Raw genomic sequence first — 10383 nt, 5'->3', positions numbered from 1 at the left:
GTCTTTCCCTACCCCTGGACCCCAATTCCCTGTACAGAAAGATTTTTAAGCCCAAGTGAGAAATATCTTATTCCCTCCCTGGGACAAATATATTGAATAGAATTTACTCAGTGTTTACACCATCCCTTACCTCCCTCTAAAGACTTGTCCACCTGGTTTTATTTACCACTCAAGTACTATCAATCAGGTACCATAAATCAGAGATTGATTAATTGATTATTTGATAAACTCAAAGTGTTATCAAAGTGCTATTACAGATTAATGGCTTGATTGCCTATTTGAGAGGCAGCATTGTCTCAAGTAACTATGTACCATTCCCTCTTTTGTCTCTTTATAAGTACACTTTTCATGAGTCTTGAATTACCTCAAATTATAATCACTTTTTACCTTAAACCCTTTTCAAGTACCCTCCAAGGACACACAGTCCTCATGAGCCAACACATCATCCAAAGTCAAATCATATCATGAACTATTTGTACCTGTCTTCGCAAGCTTATTTTCTCCCACACTTTACCCCCTCCTTCCCTACCCAGGATGCTTAATATCTTGTTAAGGAAAATAAGAAAAAAAGTACACTCCTGATTAAATTAGCTGCAAGAATCTCAAAGGACACTAAGTACAAAGAGTGTTTGAAGCTCTCATTGATGACTTGCAAATGATTGCAAGATATGGAAAACACTGACTCAAGAACACCCAGTTTATGATGCCCTCATTCCACATGATCAGCACACCAAAATGGTGATATCATCTTGGGCCCTCTTCAATGGAGAGATAAGAACCAACTATATCCATTTCCTGCAATCTCTTCAATTATATTAAACCCTTTAATTATTCTGAGAAGTAAAATTCTCAAGAGTTAAAAACATTATATCTTCCATTTTAGGGTTTAATACAATCTGATGGTCTTGACTAACATTTGTTTTATTTCTTCCCCTTTTCATTGACCTTTTTAATGCATCTCTTGAGTTGAATATTTAGTGATTGCATTCTCTGTTCAGCTCTGGTCTTTGTATCAGAAAAATCTGGAAGTTCTCTATTTTGTTGAACATCTATCTTTTCCCTTGATGATATATGCTAAATTTTGCAGGGGAGAAAATCCTTGGTTGTAATCCCAAATCCTTTGTCCTCTAATATATAGTATTCCAGGTCATTAGATTGTTCACTGTTGATACTGATAGGTCTTCTGTGAGTTAGTGGTTTGTTTGCATTTCAATTGTTTCCTTTTGCTACTTGGAATATATTCTACTTTTTTTGAGTGTCCTGGAATTTCTCTATTTCAACCCTTGGAGTTTTTATCCTGGTGTCTCTTTCTGGAGGAATTCTGCTTATTCTTTCAAAGTCTATATTGTCTTGTTATTCTAGCAGATTTGGACAGTTTTCATGGATAATTTCCTGCATGATGTTTTCTAGACTCTTTTTTTTGGTTCTAGACTTTCTAGTAATCCAATGATTTGTAGATTATCTCTCTGGATGTATTTTCCAGCTCATTTGTATTTGCTAAAAGGTACTTTAAGGTTTGTTTCAGTTTTTTCAAGCTTGTTTTTGTTTGATGGAATCTAGAATTCTTATATGTTAAATAATTTAAATTTGTTCATTTCTAATTTTTATTTAATTTATTTATTTTATTTAATTTATTATATTTATTTAATATTTATTTAATTTAATTACCTTTTGTGTTTCCTTTTTAACAGTATTGAATTCTCTCGTTAATTTTTCATAATTTTTCTTCATGACTCTCATTTCATTTTTACATTTTGTTCTTCCTCTCTTCTTTTGTTTTTAAATTCTTCCTTAACTCTTTTTTTTAGGAAGACTCAACATTTATTAAGCACCTTTAGTTGTGAAAGGTACAGTGCTGAACACTGTACCAAGATACACAGAGAGACACAAACAAACATTCAGCCCGTGAGAGGGCTTAAAGGCTAATATGGATTTATGAAACACAAACAATCGATGTAAAATGAAAAACATTCTTTACTGTTCAACATCGTGCCCAGATGTCATTCCTACCTCTCCCTAAAAATAATTTTTATCAGTTTTCAATTCACAGGATTTCAATCACTATTGCTTAGTTCACAGAGAATTCAACCTAGAAATGGGAAGTCACTTCATTAATACTTTGAAAACAGGGTATGAATGAGTTTGACTAATAAATGACCAGGCAGTTCAATCATTAATATTTTTCAAACAGGGCAGCCCCTAAAAGTGATGAATTAAGTACTTTTAATTTGCTGAAAGTCTATAATAGAAATTAAATTTTCCTATATTTTTTATTAGTGATTTTTTAATTGATTTATATTCCTAATTCATCGAACTTTCAAGCTACCTAGGAATACAGGCTGTCGGCAACTATGTTAGCCATAGTCCTAACAACCAAGTTCTCCAGGCTCCTCCCCCAATGATCAGCTGGATTTTCTCTCTATAACATAAATCTCATTTAAGTAGATGATTAAATTACAACATTTGGTCACATCTTCAAAAACTATTCCTATGTGGGAACAGCTTCACATAGTACCAGACTTGGTTTTTTTCTCAAGTCTTTTCCTTTCCAAGACAAAAAAACACAAAAACCAAGGAATGGAATGAGATGGGTTTTTTTCCCTATCAAGAGGAAAACAATGAAATTCAGAACTGGATCACTTGGCCCTTTCTCTTCTTAACTCCTCCCAGTTCAAAATGCTTAAACCTCTTCATGGCAAGCTTCCTCTTAGACCTGCAGCTGGGTTCCACAGTCAAGCCTCAGTACAATCTTTTCTTTTTTCTTTTTTCCTTTTTTCTGAAAACTTTCTTTTGTCTGCCCACCACAAACACTCTGCTTCCGATGGTTTCATCTTTTCCCCAGTTCCTTCTGGGAATCCTGGCTTTTCTCGAACTGTGTCACTTTCTGAGGCTTGCCGCACTTTTTGCACAAAGTTCTGCGGATTCAGGGACTTTCACCAAAGGACGATGCCCCGTTCTCCACCAGGCTCCTCCTGTGGCCAGGTCGCGGGGGTCCCTCGGCCGAGCGCTCAGAGGCGAGCGCCCGCCTAGGACGAGGACGAGCTGCAGAAGACGACTGCCTTCGAGGGCTGAGGGCGGAACACTTCCTTAACTCTTCTATAAACTTTTGGATTTAATTCCAATTCATAGGATCTTTTGAGAATTGCACTGTTATTGCCAGTGCAGTCCACACTTTGCTTTTGGAAAGGTTTATTTCCTTTGTTTCCAGGTTCTGAATTAGCAGTGATTTGTTCCCAATTCAGTCCTGTCTTTTGCCCTGGTGTTCCCAAGGGTTCACACTTAATTTGGAATTGGGACCCACCCCTAATGGCATGCTATCTACCTGCTGGGGCCTATGCTATTATAGAGCTGTGGGGACCTGGACTACACTTGTGGCTTAAATTCTAAAACTGGTTTTCTTGCTCTCCTGCCTCCTGGGTATTATTTTCCTTTTTTCCTCCAAAGAGATAGACCTTCACTGAAGGGTCTCCATGATGTTTACCAATGAAAATTTCTTTGAATCTTCTCTTTTTCTTAGTGGAATCTATAGCTTGAATGTCAGTAGTTTCATTTATCTTTGGTAGGGAAAAGCTCTGGGATCATGTTAGCTTCATCACAGCATCTTGGCTCCACCTCAGAAGGAATGTCTTATAACCATGTTTAAACACATAAAAAATTGAAGGAAAAGTAAATTTTAAGTATCTTCCTCAAAACAATGGAATGAATTTTGTATACTCTGGGAAGACACAATGAATCTATGTACTTCAGCTTGGTTTATGTTTCTAATAATTTGTCCTCTTAAAATGTGATCTATTTTCTCCCATTATTTTTTCCTACAAATTTATTCCCTTAAGCAAATGTATTATTATTCCACTGATACAGCTTTGTATTTTAACTTGTAAGACTAAAGGATCTTAGCTAATATCTTATTCACTTTCTGCTTTTGCCTTAACTTCAGTTCAAGAAAGTGAGTGTTACTCAGAGTTCAATTATAACAGTCAGGGTCTATAGTCTGGCTGATTGTTGAGGAGGAAAAATATATAATCTTCTGCATTTTAAAATCGGTATCAGTTAGGCTATTTGGATGTAGCCTCCATTTGGAAGGAGCATTTGAAACATACTAAAGCTTCCAGTGGAAAGGAATGAAGACTTATATGCTGTCTTGAACAAGAGTAGAGTAAGAAATTGAATTAAAAAAACTGAAAAATGAGTGCATGATAACTGTTCCTCTACTCATCATGTACCTCAGAAGATCTTTTGTTTCCAAAAATTTTCTTAACAGACTACTACTAGTTATCTCTGACAGATGATAGCTAGCTAACTAGATAGATAGACAGATATACTTAAATGAGGCAATTCATCAGTGATTCTTTTGCTATGCCAAGATTTGTATTGCTCTTATTTTATAAGGAAAAATTCAGATTTTAAGTGTTGTTTAATGAAAGATAAAAACTGAAATTCTGTTGACTAAGTAGCTAATCCCTTGAAAAAGTTACATTTTACTGAATAGGAATCCAGGTTTCCAGTCATACAAACTTATGTCTTTCCATGATGTTCATAATTGCTGTATAGGGAAAACAGAGGGCATCTTGCTGACTTGTTTATATATGTGAATCAATTCTGGCCTAGCAAGAAAAAGTAATTACTCCATTTTCCAATAAAAATGATTCTATGGAAAAGAGAAAGAATATGAGAGGAAAATGTAAAAAAATTAAGTATTAACTGATTAAGCATTTTTCATGAGGAGAAAAGGATTCTTTTGGAAAATTTCAATGGCCTTTTAATGCCTCTAGACTTCTCTTTCAAAAGAAGACCAATATTTTCAAATCCTTTATCATCTCCTTCTTGATGAATGGACGGAGAAATAAAAAAGACAAAGCAGGTGTTCAAGAGTTAACATTGTACAACCTAACAGCAACATGGTGGTGTTGATAAACCTTGATGCATTTGCTTATCTCTTCAGTGCAACAACCAGGGACAATGGTGGGCTATCTGCAATGGAGAATACCATTTGAATCCAGAAAAAGAATTATGGACATTGAACAAAGACCAAAGACTATTACCATCAAATTAGAAAAAAAGTTATATTATTATTTAATTTTACTATCCCATGCTTTATTTTTCTTCCTTAAGGATATTATTTCTCTGTCATCACATTCAGCTGAGATCAATGTATAACATGGAACCAATGTAAAGACTAACAGAATGCCTTCTGTGGGGGTGGAGGTGGGGGAAGGAAGCAAGAATGGGGGGGAATTGTAAAACTCAAAATAAATAAAATCATTCTTAAAAAAAAAAACAGTTGGGATGGATAGGTGGTACAGTGGATAGAGAGAGCATCAGTTGCAGTCAGGAGTACCTGAGTTCAAATCTGGCCTCAGACATTTAATAATTACCTAGCTATGTGGACTTAGGCAAGCCACTTAACCCCATTGCCTTGCAAAAACCTAAAAAAAAAAGTTAATATGTCCCCAAGGGTTGATGAAATCTTCATAAATCATTAGCTAATTCTTTCAGTGAAAAATGTCTATTTATTTAGTTTTTTCTGATTTTTCAAAAGCCAAAGCTTTATCCTCAGCTTTTTTGCTAAACATAATCCCTTCAGTATAATTTGCTTACAGAAGCTTTGGGGACTCAAGTAATTCTTGGGATAGAACTTTTGTGAAGAATAAATCAAACATTGGTCTAAAAATTCAAGCAATGTAAAGGCTGTCATATTTTGGCTTCTAATAGGCATCAATACATATTTAAAAGTTTTCTTAAATTAGTGGTGGTGAAGAGCTGAAGAAATACATGCATTGAATTGGGTTAATCAAAACTGAGAAAGTCAAAAAATTTTAAAGCCTTATGTTTGAAAATTAAATTAAATTACAGTGAAAAACTGTAAATCTCAAATAGTTAATGTAAAATATGTATGTTGGAAAGATCATTTAAGTATTATAGATTTCAGAATTTTAACCTAAGAAGTTAAAATGAGGGGAGTTTAGGTGGTGCAGTGGATAGAGCACCAGACCTGGAGTCAGGAGTATTTGAGTTCAAATCCAGGCTCAGACATTTAATAATTACCTAGCTGTGTGGCCTTGGGCAACCCAATTAACCCCATTGCCTAGCAAAAAAAAAAAAAAAAGTTAAAATGTATAATGTTGGGTAGTCTTTAAAAATATGGAAATATAAGGAAAGAGAAAGTAGAATTAGTCCTGAATTTTTAAATATTGAAATCCTTTATAATAAATGGGAAGAATCCTGGTAGGAACAAAGACGTATTAATTAAAAAAAATTTAAAAATGAAAGTATATCTACTCATTATCCCCCAAAAGTATGTTGAGACTCAGTGAGAAAGTTTGTTACTTCAGTTACAATATATACTTTTATGAGATAATTAAAATGTATTTTCCATGCAAGGGAAACTTGCCTTAGTATCCTCATAAAGATGGTGGAAAGCAATCATAATTCTTGTTTAGAGAAAGAAAATATAAGATGTAGTGATTTATGACATGATAAATAATTGCAAGTTCAAAAAAAATTTCCACACACAAGAATTAGAGCACATTATAAACTGTAAATTGAATGTTTTTGACTATATTAAATTAAAACTGTTAGCACTAATAAAATCAAGGTTGCCAAAAATAGAAGGAAAGCAGAAAGCTGAGAATCTTCACAACTAGGAATTCTGATAAAGGCCTTATTTCTAATATACAGAGTGAATTGCATCAAATTTATAAGGTTACAAGTTATTCCCTAATTAATAAATGGTCAAAGGATATGAGCAGTTTTCAAATGAAGAAATTAAACCTATACATAACAATATGAAAAAAATGCTCCAAATTATTATTTATCAGAGAAATGCAAATTAAAACAATAATGAGGTATCATTTCACACCTCCTAGACTGGCCAATATGAGAAAAAGGGAAAATGATCAATGTTGGAGAGGTTGTAGTAGGATGGGGACATTTATGGATTGCTGTTTCAAGTTGTAAATGAATACAATCATTCTGGAGTGTAATATGGAATTAGGCCCAAAGAGCAAGGATATTATTCATACCCTTTCACCCATTAGTTCCAATTCTAGGTCTATATCCAGAAGAAATTATAGAAAAAGGGAAAAGTATAACATGTTCCAAAATCTTCATATTAGCTCTTTTTTGTAGTGACAAAGAATTGGAAATTAAGGTAATTCCCTTCAATTGGGGAATGCCTGAAGAAATTACGGTAAATGAATTCTCTGGAATATGATTGTTCTATAAGAAACCATAAGTGGTCAAACCTTAGAGAAGCATGAAATGATTTATGGGATCTGATTCTGAGAAAAGTGAGCAGTTTCAATAAAACAATATGCACATTAACAACAACATTGTGAGAGGCAGCTAGGTGGCATAGTGCATAGAACAACAGCTCTGAAGTCAGGAGGACCTGAGTTCAAATAAGGTCTCAGACAGATAATTGTCTAGTTGTATGACCTTTGGCGAGTCACTTAACCCCATTGATTTGCAAAAGAAAAAAAACAACAACAATATTGTAAGATGAACAGCACTACTCTCAGTAAATCCATTAAGCTAGAATAACTGTAGTAGACTGACTATGGACTTTATTATCCCCATCCAGATGAAGAAAAACAAAACAAAACAAAAGTAAAAAAAAAAGCAAACCAACCCTTCATAATGTGAACAACACTTTATAAAAATTAATTCTTATGTATCTTTATGTATCTCTCCCCTTTAATCCTAATTTCTCATCTGGAAAATTACTAATCTGTAAACATATTTATAAAAATATGTATGTACAATGCTGTTTGTCACTGAGGGGAGGGAGTTATGGAGAGAAGGTGGAAGGAAATTTTTTAACTTAAACATATACATGTGCATGCTGATGAAAATAAATAAATTTTAAAAATTAAAAAAAAATTCCAACCTGAAATCACATGAATTTATTTGGCATATTCAATATAATTTGTGTTTTCATGGACTTTTCTCCATAACAAAGAATTTTAAAAATATTTTTAGTAATCTTTATAATAATTCTAATAAACAGGTAGCTGGGAAATATTAGTAAATATTAAAAAGAGGCAGACAATAATTTTCAATTAAAATCAGCATCTTTAAAGCTGTAATCAATTGGAAATTACTGACTATGTTTCACATTAGATTTAAAATGTTATTATGTATCAATAACTGCAGGCATTGTACAGGTAATAAAAATTATAAGGATTTTATAACCTTAAAATGCTTGTACCATAAGCAAAATGAAATGTACTGAACAACTCTAAAGGGTAGAAAATTAATGAGCAATACAACAAATCCAAAATATTGTGATTGGGATCAAAGGAGGAAATAATTACTTCATTAAGTGTTATTTTAAGAAATGAGGATGATGCCTGTTTCATCACTCATGAAAATCATTTGTCTTTCTCTTAGTTCCAGTTTATCAAATCAAAAGTCCTTTCTTCATTAAACATGCATGATCTAAATTATAGAATGCTTTCATTTCACTTCTTAGCATCCCTTAATTATATGTTGACTAGTAGGAAGTAGAAAATATTGCACATATCTGGGTATAGGACTCAATTTAACCATTGCTTCCTTTAATATTTTTCATTCTTAACTGCATATGAAATTACAAATATGGTTTGCTCAGGGCAGAACTTACAGGATGATTATGATGACCCTAGTGCTTGATCATGTACATCTCAAGAAAATATAGGAATGCATTAAATTTCCTCCGGGTTGGAAAAATACAATTATTCTAATATTAAATTTGTCCAGATTTTTTAAAAATAAATTTATATCCTAACTATTTTCCCACCATGACATGCTTGCATATTTGCTCCTTTGAAATAAAATACTAAAAATTCATATTTTAAATGATGCAAATTACATTCTTTAAAATTTTAATTATCTTTCTAGCTTATTAACATCTAGTAAGGGAGGACTTCTAGGGCAGAGACAATAAGGTAGCACGCTTTTCTCTATTAAAAGCTAAATGAGGCTTCTGAACAGACATTAAAGCTACAGATCCCAGCAAGGAAAAGAGAAGATTCAAAGAGGTTTTCAGTGGTAGACATTACGGAGGATCTTCTATGAAGGTCTGTCCCTTTGAGGGGAAAGGAGAAGTAAAGCATAGCAAGGCAAGAGAGTAGAAAAGTCAGTGGGAGTGTTTTAGCCACAGTGCAATCCATATTACAACAGAAAAAATCCTGGTAGCTATATATAAAGAGAGCAGGGACAGTCCCAACTCTAAACAAAATCTGAACCCTGGGAACAGTTGGGCAAAAGACAGAACTATATTGACAGCCAAACACTGTACAGGTAGAACCTGGGCATAAAGGAAGGAATAAACCATTGTAAAGGCAAGACCTGGACTGCAGAGGCAACATCTTGGCCAAAAAAAGCCAAGGATCAGATCCCAGCCCCAGCATAAACATTTGGGGTCTATAGTCCCTACACCCCAGGAGGAGAATTCAAACATTTCAATATGAGCAAAAAAGCTAAAAAAAATACTCACTATAGAAAGTTACTATGTAAATAAAGGTGATAAAAATGACACCTCAGAACAAAGAAAGCTGAAAAATTATGCACAAGTGTTAGTCTGAAAAGAATTTATGAACTGGACTCAAATTCAAAAACTCATAGAAGAGATTAAAATAATTTTAAAAAATGAAATATGAGAGATAGGAGCTAAATTAAAAAAAGAAATGATATTCAAGCAGGAAAATTATGAAAAATTGATCAAAGAAATCAACTCCTTTAAAAGTAAATATAACCAATTGTCAAAAGAATGCAACTCTTAAAAAATAAAACTTACAATTTGGAAAAGAAAATACGAATGTTATTTGAAGAAAATAAAATCCTAAAAATAAGAACTGATTGAACAGAAACCAATGAATGTAAAATACTAAAAGATTCCATTAAGCAAAATAAAAAGAATGAAAAATGGAAGAAATATAAAGTACCTTTTAGGAAGAACAAACTAGTTGGTAAATTGATCCATGAATGATACCTTACCAATTATTGGATTACTAGGAAGCCTAGATCAATAAAAGAACCTAGAAAATATCTTGCAAGAAATTATCAGAGAAAACTGTTCAAATATTTTAGCAAAAGAAGACAAAATAAAAGAGAACCCAGAATAAAATATCCAGGGACTACTTATAGCCAAATTCCAGTATTCTCAAATAAAGGAGATAATACTGAAAGCAGCAAAAAGGAAACATTTTAAATACAAAGGAAAGAATAAGACTTATACATGACTTATCAGTCTTGATATTGAAAGACAGAATTATCTAGAATACCATACATCAGAGCAAAATGACCTGGGATCCCAACCAAGAATTTAGTACCTTGAAAAATTCAAGATATACTCTTAGGGGAAACAATTGATGTTCAATGAAACAGAAGACTTCCAAAATT

The 10383-nt window shown here is 33.2% G+C and overlaps 1 pseudogene; it reads right to left on the bottom strand.

Moving 5' to 3' along the window:
• Window positions 1–2354: 2354 nt before the first annotated feature.
• The window catches only part of LOC141499119 (large ribosomal subunit protein eL42-like), a 26384-nt pseudogene continuing 18355 nt past the window's right edge, over window positions 2355–10383 (bottom strand).

This window comes from Macrotis lagotis, chromosome X (genome assembly GCF_037893015.1).
Source record: "Macrotis lagotis isolate mMagLag1 chromosome X, bilby.v1.9.chrom.fasta, whole genome shotgun sequence".
Lineage (NCBI taxonomy): Eukaryota > Metazoa > Chordata > Mammalia > Peramelemorphia > Peramelidae > Macrotis > Macrotis lagotis.
This window is presented reverse-complemented; position numbering and strand designations above follow the sequence as displayed.